The 12,704-nt window shown below is 39.4% G+C and overlaps 1 protein-coding gene and 1 long non-coding RNA gene across 12 annotated transcripts in view; one reads left to right on the forward strand and one right to left on the reverse strand.

The window, feature by feature from the left end:
* The window catches only part of EndoA (endophilin-A), a 732,000-nt gene that overhangs the window by 294,545 nt on the left and 424,751 nt on the right, over nt 1–12,704 (reverse strand). The window lies entirely within an intron of this gene.
* On the forward strand, nt 9,775–10,584 carry LOC137501155 (uncharacterized). Its single transcript, XR_011018391.1, has 3 exons — nt 9,775–9,923; nt 10,013–10,107; nt 10,209–10,584. It is a non-coding gene; the product is annotated as an uncharacterized lncRNA (long non-coding RNA).

Raw genomic sequence — 12,704 nt, forward strand, 5'->3', positions numbered from 1 at the left:
ATACATTTCTTCATAACAATCAGTGCAAGCTGGTAGTGATGATTAATCCAACGGTTGAGAACCACTGGTCAATATCGATAACTGGAGACAAAAATCAGCGAACCATGTTAATGCAAGGCACGTTCTAACTGATGATTACAGAAACTGTATAATATCAGCAAAATATATTATATATATATAATATTAGGAGTCCGACTCGTTGGCTGAATGGTCAGCGTACTGGCCTTCGGTTCAGAGGGTCCCGGGTTCGATTCCCGGCCGGGTCGGGGATTTTAATCGCTTCTGATTAATTCTTCTGGCTCGGGGACTGGGTGTATATGTCCGTCCCAGCACTCTCCTCATCATATTCAGACAACACACTACACTACCAACCACCACAGAAACACGCAATAGTGCTTACATCCCTCCATAGAGGGTTGGCGTCAGGAAGGGCATCCGGCCGTAAAAACAGGGCCAAATCCACATGTGCGACGCAGTTCGCACCCGCGACCCCACAGGTGTGGGAAAAGCGGCAGGAAAAGATATATATATAATATTAGGAGTCGAAAAAATTAAATATTTACGGGAATACATACAAATAGGAGGATCAAACAAGGAGTCTAACATACAACGAACGGAAAAACTCCAGAAAGCATACACATTTACATGGTCGCATTATAATAACAAGAGCATATCAAGACAGGCCAAACATAGACACTACAAAACAGTCGTATTACCAGAAGCATTGGTATGCGTCAGAAACGACCACAATTGGAGCATCAGGTATCATAGAGACAGAAAAAATAGAACGTAAAATTCTCAGAAAAAATATTTGGACCAATACAAAGAGATGGCATATGGATGATACGACCTACCGAAGCACTCTGACAGACTCAAAGGCAAGATCGGGAAATGCAGACTAACTTTCTATGGGCACATACAGAGAATGGACAACAACAGACTTACAAGGAAAATCTTTCATGTAGCAAACAGTTCAAGGAAGAAAACAAATTGGTATCATGAAATAGAGGAAGACTTAAGGCAGGTGGGGATCAACAGGCAAATGATAGGAAACAGAAAATAATTCAGAAACAAAAGTAGGAATACAAAATTTACAGTAAATGAGAAGAAGAAGGCAGGAACATTGTGGACAGAACAAAGGAAACAGGAGCACAGCCAAAGGATGAAGAGATTTTGGGAAGAGAAAAGGAAGAAGGGAAAAAAGTGAAAATTGTGTCATCGTGAGCTATTCGAGTTCAAACACTGTCCATAAGGGCAAAAATGATATGAATAAATGAATGAATTATATTAATAGAATCTACGTCTTAAAATTGTCTCTCTACATAAATTATTTCTTCATCCTAATCAAGTTAGTGGCACATTTCCATAACCATGAAGTTTGTAATGATTAAAACATCAGTTGTAACGAAGCACGAGTTACTGCACCTCAATCGCGAAACGTGATACTGTCGGAGCTGAACAAAAAGGTTTGTGTGAAACCTGCGGAAAACGATAAAATTGTGAATTGTAAACTTCTCCCGTGTTTTCTCTTATACTGCACGAAATAAATCGTAGTTGATCACAGGTTATCCGTAGCTGTCCTGTATGTCCTTAATTTGTATTTCTAGTCCATATTCTGACAACACAGTTACTCACAGAATTTTGACAAGGATATATTTTTGGGCTGGGCGTCTATATGAAAACTGTATCATCAATTTCCCGATACCACTGCAACCACGGCAAGTGTTCGTCTCTGTATACTAGGTCAGCAGCGTCATCTTCTTACGGTGCACTTTCTTCTTGTAACTGAGTGCTTGAGAAAATCTTGCATCAAATGAACCTCATTCTACTCCTCAGCCCAGAAATGGCCGGAAAACGAACCCATGGCCTTGGAATAAGAGGCAGACACGTTAACTCTACACCACAGGGCTGGTGGTTAATAATAATAATAATAATAATAATAATAATAATAATAATAATAATAATAATAAAATCACTTATAAAAATAATATCAATGAGAAATCAGAAGAGGACAATCATAACCTTCGTTGATTTCAAAAAGGCATATGATTCCATAGATCGTGGAGTGCTCATGAACGTTCTGCAGGAGTTTGGAGTGGATGAGAAATCTCTGGCCATAATTCGACAATCTCTTACAAACACCTTTTCTCAAGTCAAATTTATGGGCGAACTCTCAAATCCATTTGAGATAAAAACGAGTTTGAGGCAAGGAGACAGCCTCTCTCCACTACTCTTTAATTGCATTTTAGAAAAAGTTATTAGGGAATGGAGGTTGAGAATGACTGAAAATGGAATGAAGAATGGGGTAAAGATAGGTTGTGGAAAAAATGCGATGATGTTGGACTGCCTTGCCTTCGCACACGACATCGTTCTTATTACAGACAACCGTCAAACAGCCAAGAAACAAGTAGAAGAACGACAAAATGTTGCAGTCAAAACAGGGTTAAGAATCTCTTTCGAAAAAACAGCATTCATGGATTCTATTTTAAAAAAAAAGGCAACACGGAGAGACTTGTTACACTGTATGGGGATATCCAGCGTGTGCAAAAATTTAAATACCTGAGAGAAATACTCACCCCCGATGGAGATGAAAAGGAGGGATTAAAGGAGAAGGTGAGGAGGATGGAGTTGGCATTCAGACTATGTCATGACACCTATAAGTCCAAGGCCCTCTCAATTCAGGCCAAGTTAAAACATTACTGCACGATGGTTAGAACAGAGTGCCTTTATGGAGCAGAAACTTTAACGAGGATGGTTGACCCAGTCCTTGAAAAAAGAGAAAGAAGATTCTTACGAAAAATCTTAGGCCCAAGAAAGTCGACGAGTGACCCAAACACATTTCGGTTAAGATCAAATTTCGAGCTCTACAAGACAGTAGAAAAAATCACGACTGTGATGAGGAAAAGGAAACTGACGTTTTATGGGCATATCAAAAGAAGGAACTCTGAGAGATTGGCCAACAGAATACTTCTTCTGCAAAAAAAAAAAAAAAAAAAAAAAAAAAAAAAAAAAAAAAAAAAAAAAAAAAAAAAAAACACCACCAACCGGGATGGCTTACACAGGTGCACAATGACTTGGCAGAAATAGGTATCAAGGAGGAGGATATAAAAGAAAGGGCATCTTTTAGGAAGAAGTTTGCGGGAATGAGGGATGCGCCTGAAGAGCAACACGCGAAGCCACGGAACATCTCGGTGGAAGAACGAGCAAGAAGAAGAGAAGGGTATCAGTCTGCGTGATAGAAGGAAGATTGTGTAAATGTGGAACACAGGTGGCCGTATCGATAAATAAATAAAAAAATAATAATCAGTGTCTAAAGCAATGCCTTTTAGATACAACCATTCTTTTCTGTCCTCAGCTCCTAGTTTCATTTCATAATAAAAACCACAATGGAGACACTGTGCCAATTCTTGATGAAATTTTTTCTTCGGTCGTCGTCGGCCTTTCTTCCCCGTAATTTTTCCTTCCAGCAAATTGGTATGAAAGGTATTTTGTCGCAAGATGTGGCCAGTGAATTTAGCTCTTCTTCTTTGTATCGTTAATATCAGTTCTCTCTTCCCGTGAATTTCTTCTAGAACGCTTTTGTTTGTTCTCTTTTCAATCCATTTAATCCTTAGCATTCGTCTCCAGACCCACATCTCAAAGCTTCCAGTTGTTTCCAATCCTGATCTCAGATTGTCCAAGATTCACAACTATACAATAGCACACTCTATACAAAAAGAAAACAAAAATTTCTTCCTAATTCCAAAATCTAAATTTGCACTGATTAAAAGATTTCTCTTATTACCAAACACCTGTTTTGCAAGTGGTATTCGCCTTCTGATCTCTTTTCTGTACCTGTTTATCATTGGTGATACGGGTTCCTAGGTAAGGTAAACTGGTGACTTGTTCCATTATCTTGTTAGTAAGCTTGATATAGGTGTGAATTCGTTCGGGATGTTTAATCACAACTAATATCTTGGTCTTCTTGACATTAATGTTTAAGCGTGAATCTGACAATGCTGATGACAACACATTCAGCATCTTGAGATAATAGTATTATATTATCGAAACCGAGTTTCAACCTATTAGGTCGTGTTACGTACATTTAGTACGTGTTGAAGACATGTTAAGTACAGAACAAAAATGGCCAACCAGACACCAGTGGGATCCGAACCCACAACCTCCCGATTTCGCGTCGGTTGCTCTACCAATTGAGCTATGGTGGCCTAGGCCATCTTTGTTCTGTCGGAAAGGATCTAAGCTAAAGGTCTGGTACTACTACCGTCACACTGTAGAGTGCATTTAAGTTGCCCGTTGAGGGCCAAGTCAATGAATATTGAATTTTCACGACCGCATTGTAATCGAAACCGACTTTCAACCTATTAGGTCGTGTTACGTACATTTAGTACGTGTTGAAGACATGTTAAGTACAGAACAAAAACGGCCAACCAGACACCAGTGGGATCCGAACCCACAACCTCCCGATTTCGCGTCGGTTGTTCTTTCCACTTCGGTATTCATCCCCTAAATTTATACTTAGTATCGCCGTATACAATCTCTAATTTTCTCCTATGCCGACCTTATAAGCGAGCATGACCATGCTGAATAAGGAGTACAAACTTCGAAAACAAAGGCGCCCAAAGTTCCTGAATGTTTATGTCCAACCCTTATCTGGTTTATCTACGGGGTCGGGTATGTGTGGTCGTGGTGGTTAAGAGGAAGTACAATTTGGCAACCATCCCCTATTGACACTAATAAGAGGGAAGAAATGGAAGGGGTACGACACTTCGAAAAAATGAAGGTATCGGCCAAAGAGAGACGAGGCCCACGAAGGGCGTGAAAATGAAAGACTCCCTAGGCCTCATGACCTAACACCGTCTGGGTCTGAAATGAACACGAGTTGACCAAGGGAGGTCGTACAGGATAGGTGAAAGAAAGCAGCCTGGCACAAGTAAGTGGAAGCAATGCCAGGATTCAGCTAAGGGCCCCTTGGTCACCAACCCACGCTCCCAAGTTAAGAGCCGCCGCGGCCCCCTTTCAGTCGGCTCTTACGATAAGCAGGGGATACCGCGGGTGTTATTCTAACGCCTCCACCTACAGGCGGAGATCGGGAGTGAAGTGAGATTAATCTTCTCAGCGAGTTTTTACGACCGGACGCTCTTCCTGACGCCAACCTCATCAGAGGAGTTAATGAGATATGAATGACGTGACGAGGGTGAAACCCGGTGCCGGCACATAGCCTACTCCTGTCGAATAGCACCAAGGGGTCTGGTCAAAGATTAACGTCACCATCCGACGGACGAATTACCATCAAGAGCGTCATATCCCTTACACCATATAAATACTGCGGAGAAGTTTAGAATTAAACCCGGGCTTCTGGTACGCAATCCAGTGATTAGAAACTGTATACCACAACCTCCCCTACACTGCCGGCCGACACTCTGATGGTGAAAAGTTTTTCGACCAACGGGACTCGAGCCGGCTAACCAAGGTGTCATATCAAACAGACTTGACGCTTTAACGATCATGGCCACCAGGCGGCCATCAAAGTCCTTGAATATATATTACATACATTTTACAGCATTCATTTAACAATTTAAGTGAACAAGAATTGCAAGGGAACGCTTAAAATTACGCACATTTCTAAAAATGGATATCAGCACAATTTGCAATGAAAATTAAGGAAATTGTACTCGTAATTTAAGAAGAAAAATATCTCCTAATGGCAGAACTTATTTGCTAACATCGAATACATTTCTCAAAATTTCAGTACGGAAGGTTTTATAGCGAATTTCAAAAACGCATCTTATTTCGGAATGATTAACACTATACTTACTAGAGATGTTCGAAAACGGGCTTCCTTTCCTGTAAAAGATATAATATGATGGTCTCATGGAAACCACTGATATTTCCACAGTTTATAAATAGATTACTTTCATAATTTATTATTAATTTTGGGTTACCGGTACATTCCGTATTAATAATAAAAATAATCGTATGGTCACAACTACCGTCTGCAGGCAATTTAATTTGACGCCAAATAGGCTGCCTGCTCGTTAATTTCGACGTTTCGTTTCACTCTACCAGGTGACAGAGTAATACGGATGTTTCCTGGATGATCTATGTCTGAATTTTAATTAATTTTGTCGGCTGAACACTAAATATGTTACCAGAGATATGTTACCTCTTACGACATGGAGTGTCGAATGAACTTTTTTTCCCCTCCATCCTTCAAGAATCCGACTACCTCTGCCGGCTTTGAACTTGCGATATTAGGATTGGGACGCTGACACTTCCCGACTGATCCACAGAGGGAGCTATTCCATGTTTTTTCGAGATATTTATAGTGAATGGTTCTCAGACAAGGGTTGAAAACTGAATAAATGATCAAAGATTTAATCGCTGAGTGTCGTTGTCGGATGGACATCAAGATGTAAATGTTCAATAATATAGGAATTCTAAAATAAGCAATGATAGAAAAACTGTTTCTATTAATATTTTCATGGCACTAATTTATTATTATGCTTTCACAATTCAACTGGTTTAAGAATGATTTGCTTCGCATATATTACAAACACGGAGTAATGCACGATCTAAGACATGCTCGGCGATGAAACTAACAAGCCAGCCTGAGCAGTTCGATCCTTAGTTATTATCTGCGACAACTCTTATCAGAACCTGTGTTCTGAGTACTGCGGTGTACTGCCGTGTATGTATAAGGCCATATTGCTTCTTGCCACATCTATAGTCCCGGGCGTGTAAGGACGTACACTAAGGGTGCAACCTTACCCTTTCTCCCCTGTAATATTAAGGTATTGATTTATAGTGACTTTTCTTGCTGTTGGGTCTTTTTCAGTGTCGGTAACCATACAGTTTAGGGACCCTACTTGCCGATACGACGTCTTACTGTTACCGTTAATCTGGCACGTTGGCAACGTTCAGTCACTGTTCTAGCGTGAATTGCGTGTTGCCACCGCATTGCCTCTAAAGTCACTAGCGATACATTTGCGAGAATATTTAAAGCATATTTTCTTTTTCTGTGGGATTGTAAATCTATTTGGCTAATACCAGGTAAGTAGAATTGTGGCATGTTCGGATAATGCATTTAATAACATAGTTTGTGTGAAATGATGAGCACATCATTTTATTAATTACGTTCCTATTTCGTCCCATACTTATACGAACAGAATTCGATTGGGATGTCTAAGAAGGAAGAAAAATCTGCAAAAACTCCTCCGAAAAGGAAACCAAGGTTACGTCCTTTACAAGCTTCAGGTCAAGAAATGCTTGTACATTGCTACGAGCAATTGAAACAGGAAGACGACGAAGAAGGTATCAGTCGTAGTGATACGAAGCTAATGGCAAGAGCTGCATTATTAAATGGGGTAAGTGTTCGTTTTTATCTTGTTTCTATGATAAGTTTCTGGCATAATGACAATCAGTTGAAAAGGAGCAGTATTTCATTCTGAACCTAACCTAACCTAACCTGATCATGTAGGCCTAGGCCTATACCATGTCTTGTGTCGACTTCGATACGGTTCGTAGACTTAACATTTGTGTATTCATGTTGACTTACGGTATATGTGTATGTAATATATTTCTGTGTGTGTATTCTTACAGTGTAGTTTCGGTTTAGTCCGAAAAGTAATAGGAAATTTCAAGAAGGGAGTTGAATTTTCTACACCAGGTAAACGCCGAAAGCGTGAACATCCAGTGACCGGCATAGACAGTTTTTCTAAGGAAGCGATAGCAAGGTTTATTTATGATAAATTACATAAAGGTAAGGTGACTTCATAAGGAATCTATTGCAACATTATTTATAGAAATTGGCACGCAGGTGAGATAAGCTCCCAGAAATGTTTTGTGCATGTATTGTCATACAGCTCTTTTGAGTCCCTTGTAACTCTCTTTTTTCTTCCCACAGGAGAAGTCGTAACTGTAAGAAAGGTTTTCGACCACATGAAAGCAAATTATGACACTTATTTGTACAAGGGCTCCGAAACATCATTAAGAAGAATTTTGAAGGCCATGGGGTTTGTGTGGAGTAAAGGTGATCCCTATGCGTATGTTAGAGAAAATGAAGACATTCGTTTTAAGAGATCCTGTTTTCTGAGGGAATACATGCGTAATAAGGACAGTGAGAAACCAAAACCTGTTGTTTTCTTGGATGAGACTTGGATTTTTATGAATGGTGAATATATATGTTATATATTACATTTTATATTAAAAAAATCTTGGAATAATTTATCTTCATCAGGTGTCTTTGGTTTCAATTGTGCATTTGTCTTTCAGGGTCACCCACATACTCCTGGAATAAACCACACAAATCTGGACATGATGTTCAAGGGGTAATTCGTCGACCTGTGTCTGAGGGAGGAAGACTGGTTATTGTTCATGCTGGAACAAAGGATGGCTTTGTACCTGGTATGTTCTTACTTTATTTTACTTCATTTTATTGTAGTGAGGTGATCTCTCTTTACATAGTTATGAGGGTATTTAGGGTTTGTAGTACGGATGCAGGGGGGGGGGCACATAAGTCTCTGATAAGACCCCAACTTAAGTACAGTTCCTGTGTATGAGACCCTCACTGGGATTACTTGGTTTGAGAACTGGAAAAGTTCAAAAGACAGAAGCACGATTTGTTGTGGGTGATTTCTGACAAAAGAGTAGCGTTACAAAAATTTTGTCGGGTTTGGGCTGGGAAGACTTGGGTGAAAGGAGACAAGTTGCTGGACTAAGTGGTATATTCCGAGCTGTCGGTGGATAGGTGGTGTGGAATGACATTGGTAGACGAATACGTTTCAGTGGTATTTTAAAAGTAGGTAAGATCACAGTACAGTGATAAAGTTGATGAAAAGTGGGGCAAATATTTGTTTTTTTTTTTTTAAGAAGGGAGTTAGGGATTGGAATAATTTACCAAGGGAGATGTTCAATAAATTTCCAAATTCTTTGCAATTATTGAAGAAAATACTAGGCCTATCCCTGAAACTACATCTTCCACCTGGGCGACTGTCCTAAGTGCAGATCAGTGGTGACTGATTGATTGAAATTGACTGGCACTAGGTCGGAAGTGGCATTATAACTTACCGCTCATTGAGCTCTGTACGTGGTTTTTGATTTTGACTTCTCCACTGTTATTAAAAAGACTTGCAGGTATTCACTTTAGGCCAATGATTAACCTTAGAGAGGTATTTCAATCAAAACTTACTCAGTGTATTTTCATATAATATTACTGGATATTTGTATCAGTAAATTACTTGTATTGTAGGCCTATTTATTATGTTTATTCTGCATTCGACAATCTCCACCTGAATCAGTGCTTGATACCTGACAGTTAAACACCTTCCAAGCTTCTTATTTCTTACTGCCTGATATAGGTTCAGTGTTCGCAGCAATTACATTTGTTCTAAGGTATTGAAATGGGTGTTTATACTTATATCTTTTATGCAAGTGATCGTGGACTTCTAATCCAGATATAGGCCTACTAATGGAGATACATTCATGAGAGATGTTACGATAAAGTAGTGTAAGTAGTAATTAATTGACTTCATCATCAGGTGACTTTGCTACACAGTAGTTGGTTTCACTTAAAATCAGACAGCTTTTTGTATCATTCAACAGAAATCACATTTTTTTATTAATAGGCCTATCTTTGAAGAGGGGTGATCTCATTTTTAGGGAATACTTTTTTTAGAAGAAATAACTTCATACTAAAACTTAAAATTCTTACAGGTGCTGATTTTATATTTGCTACAAACTTGAAGAGAAATCAGGATTACCATGGTGCTATGAACAGCGAGAAATTTCAGATGTGGGTGAAGACGCAATTAATCGTAGGATTAAGAAATATAGGACCCTGTGTTATTGTAATGGATAATGCACCATATCACTGTAAGCTTGTTGAGCATCAACCAACAACGAAATGGAGGAAGGATCAATTAGTGGTAATTATACTTAATTGAATATTTCCTTCTACTGAATGATGTTTAATGATGTTACAGAAATTAATTTTTATTTTTCCTTTAATTTACAGTCATGGTTAAGGCAGAATGGAGTTTCTCCACCAGAAAATGCTACAAAAGATGAGCTGCAAAGGTTGTGTAATATGAATCGAAGTCACTTAAAGAGGTACAGAAGCACGTAAACATAAGTTTAGATAATGTTGTTTACACTCGTGTATTTGACTTTCATGTATGCATAACAATATTTCTCTGTTTCTTTAAAACCAGGTACATTGTTGACGAGATGCTGCACAGTGAAGGCCATACTGTCTTACGACTTCCTCCATACTACTCATTTTTCAATGCCATCGAATTTGTATGGTCTGTGGCAAAACAGTATTATAACAAAACAGTGGCTTCAAGACCTGGTCACGGATTGGACAGAGCTACAGCTGTGTGGAAAGAATCTCTTGATCAGGTAGGCCAAGTGGAAATGTTATTTATTGGATATAGGCAAGTGGAGTTTATAATATACTTGTCAGGTTGTGATACTTCAATATATCTTATAGGTGACAGCAGAGATGTGGAGAAATGAAGTGAAACACACTGAGAAGAAGATTGTCGAGTTCTACAATAATGAGGTGAGAGGTCTTCCTGAAGTGGAGGAACTAGTCACTCATCATGGAAGCAGTGAATCAGAGGAGGAAGATGAAGAAGATGAAGAAGATGAAGAAGAAGAAGAAGAAGAAGAAGAAGAAGAAGAAAGAAGATAAGCCGAGGAGTTAGCTGTACCATTGTAAGAGCCATTCCATGAGATTAAGAATGTTATAACTTTGCTGGGAAATAATACATTTCTGATTGCCCCGTCCTTTCTGATATAACGAAGTTACATTTCAAAATTGTGGGAATTGTGTATCTACAAGTTACAGGGCGGTATAGATGTGCAGGTGGGGATCAGTGTCCAATCGGAGTGGAATTATCTAGAACTGCTGTGGCGCAATGTGAGGAGGAGCGGGCAAGGGGGGGAGAGAGAGAGAGGGAGACAGCACTCTGTCACCAATACACGATGTAAACATTGTACGCCTGTTAAAATACTGACATAACTTAAATTTTATACACTATCTAATGGTTTTCCACAGTTCTCTGAAAGTCACAACTCACGTATACTGTATATATATAGAGAGAATTACATATAAAAATACCTGTGTCCACAATAAGTAGCCCACATATTAAATATAAATCAATTTGCTTTACGTCGCACCAACACAGATAGGTCTTATGGCGACAAAGAGGATAGAAGAGATAGGAAAGGGCTAAAAGTGGAAAGGAAGCGGCCGTGGTCTTAATTAAGGTACAGCACAAGCATGTGTCTGGTGTGAAAATGGGAAACCACCGAAAACCATTTTAACGGCTGCCGACGGTAGGATTTGAACCCACCATTCCCCGAATGCAAGCTCATAGCTACGCGACCCTAAACGCACGGCCAGCTAACTCGGTCATCTTTGAAAATGTCTTTTTCTATCAGCAGAGGCTTTTTTAAAATCGTCATATTTTGTACAGGCTACAGGAGATGTACAGTAGCCCACTGGTTTTTCTGATTAAACATCATTTATTTAAGCTATTGCATCAGTCTACTTACATACTCACTGTCCACGTACATCGGTAACCTCGTGATTCGATTATTGAAGTATTGTGCAATGATGCGACATACAAACTAAGAGAATACCGAGTGGTTCTTCCAAATATAAAACAGACAATTTCGAGTGGTCATGAGCATGACTCATAGTCATAGGGTAGGCTAAATAATAATGTTATTGGCTTTATGTCCCACTATCAACTTTTAGGTTTTTTTGAGACGTCGAGGTGCTGGAATTTAGTCCTGCAGGAGCTCTTTTATGTGTCAGTAAATCTACTGACATGAGGCTGAGCACCTTCAAATACCACCGCACTGAGCTCGGCCCTGCCAAGTTGGGTTCAGAAGGCCAGCGCCTCGACCGTCTGAGCCACTCAGCCAGGTGTGGAGGCTAGAGAGCTGAGTTTAAGTAATTGTCGAACGTCAACTAGTTATAAAGATACTGATTGATTAAACTAATACAGTAATTAGAATAACCTAATTGACTACCTACTTACAACCTAGGTACTTTGGAATTGTGTTCTATCTTTTTAACACTGCAAATAAATCCAGTATTGTTTAAAACTCCCTGTAAGAAGAGGACAGTGGATGCGAATAGGTATTATTTTCAAATGAGCTGAGCTCGAGAGTCCATTATAGCATACGATTTTTTCAGTGTACCATGACTCTGTATGTATTGCTTCAGAGGAAGTTCGGCTCCCCGCCAATGTCCAGTGTACCGATAATGAACCGTGTGTGTGTTGTGTCTCACTGATCCATGACTGCGTACGATTCTTTCAGTGTGCCATGATTCACTGTGGCTCGCTGCAGCGAAAGCTCGACTCCCCGCCAGTGTCCAGTGTGCCTCTAAGGAGCCGTGTGTGTCGTGTGGCTCACTGAGCCGTGATTGTGCATGATTTGTGTGCCGTGAGCTTGCCGTTCCTGTGAATCGATTCACTCGGACACTTGAATGAATCGATACACTGCTTCGAATCAAGCACTCAGTAGCCTACACTAGTAGAGGTACATAGTACATTACCATTAAGATAGATAGCATTGCAAAGTAATTCGTCTTTACCATAATAATAATAATAATAATAATAATAATAATAATAATAATAATAATAATAATAATAATAATAATAATATTAATAATAATAATAATAATAATC

Source organism: Anabrus simplex, chromosome 1 (assembly GCF_040414725.1).
Source record: "Anabrus simplex isolate iqAnaSimp1 chromosome 1, ASM4041472v1, whole genome shotgun sequence".
NCBI classification, from domain to species: Eukaryota; Metazoa; Arthropoda; class Insecta; order Orthoptera; family Tettigoniidae; genus Anabrus; species Anabrus simplex.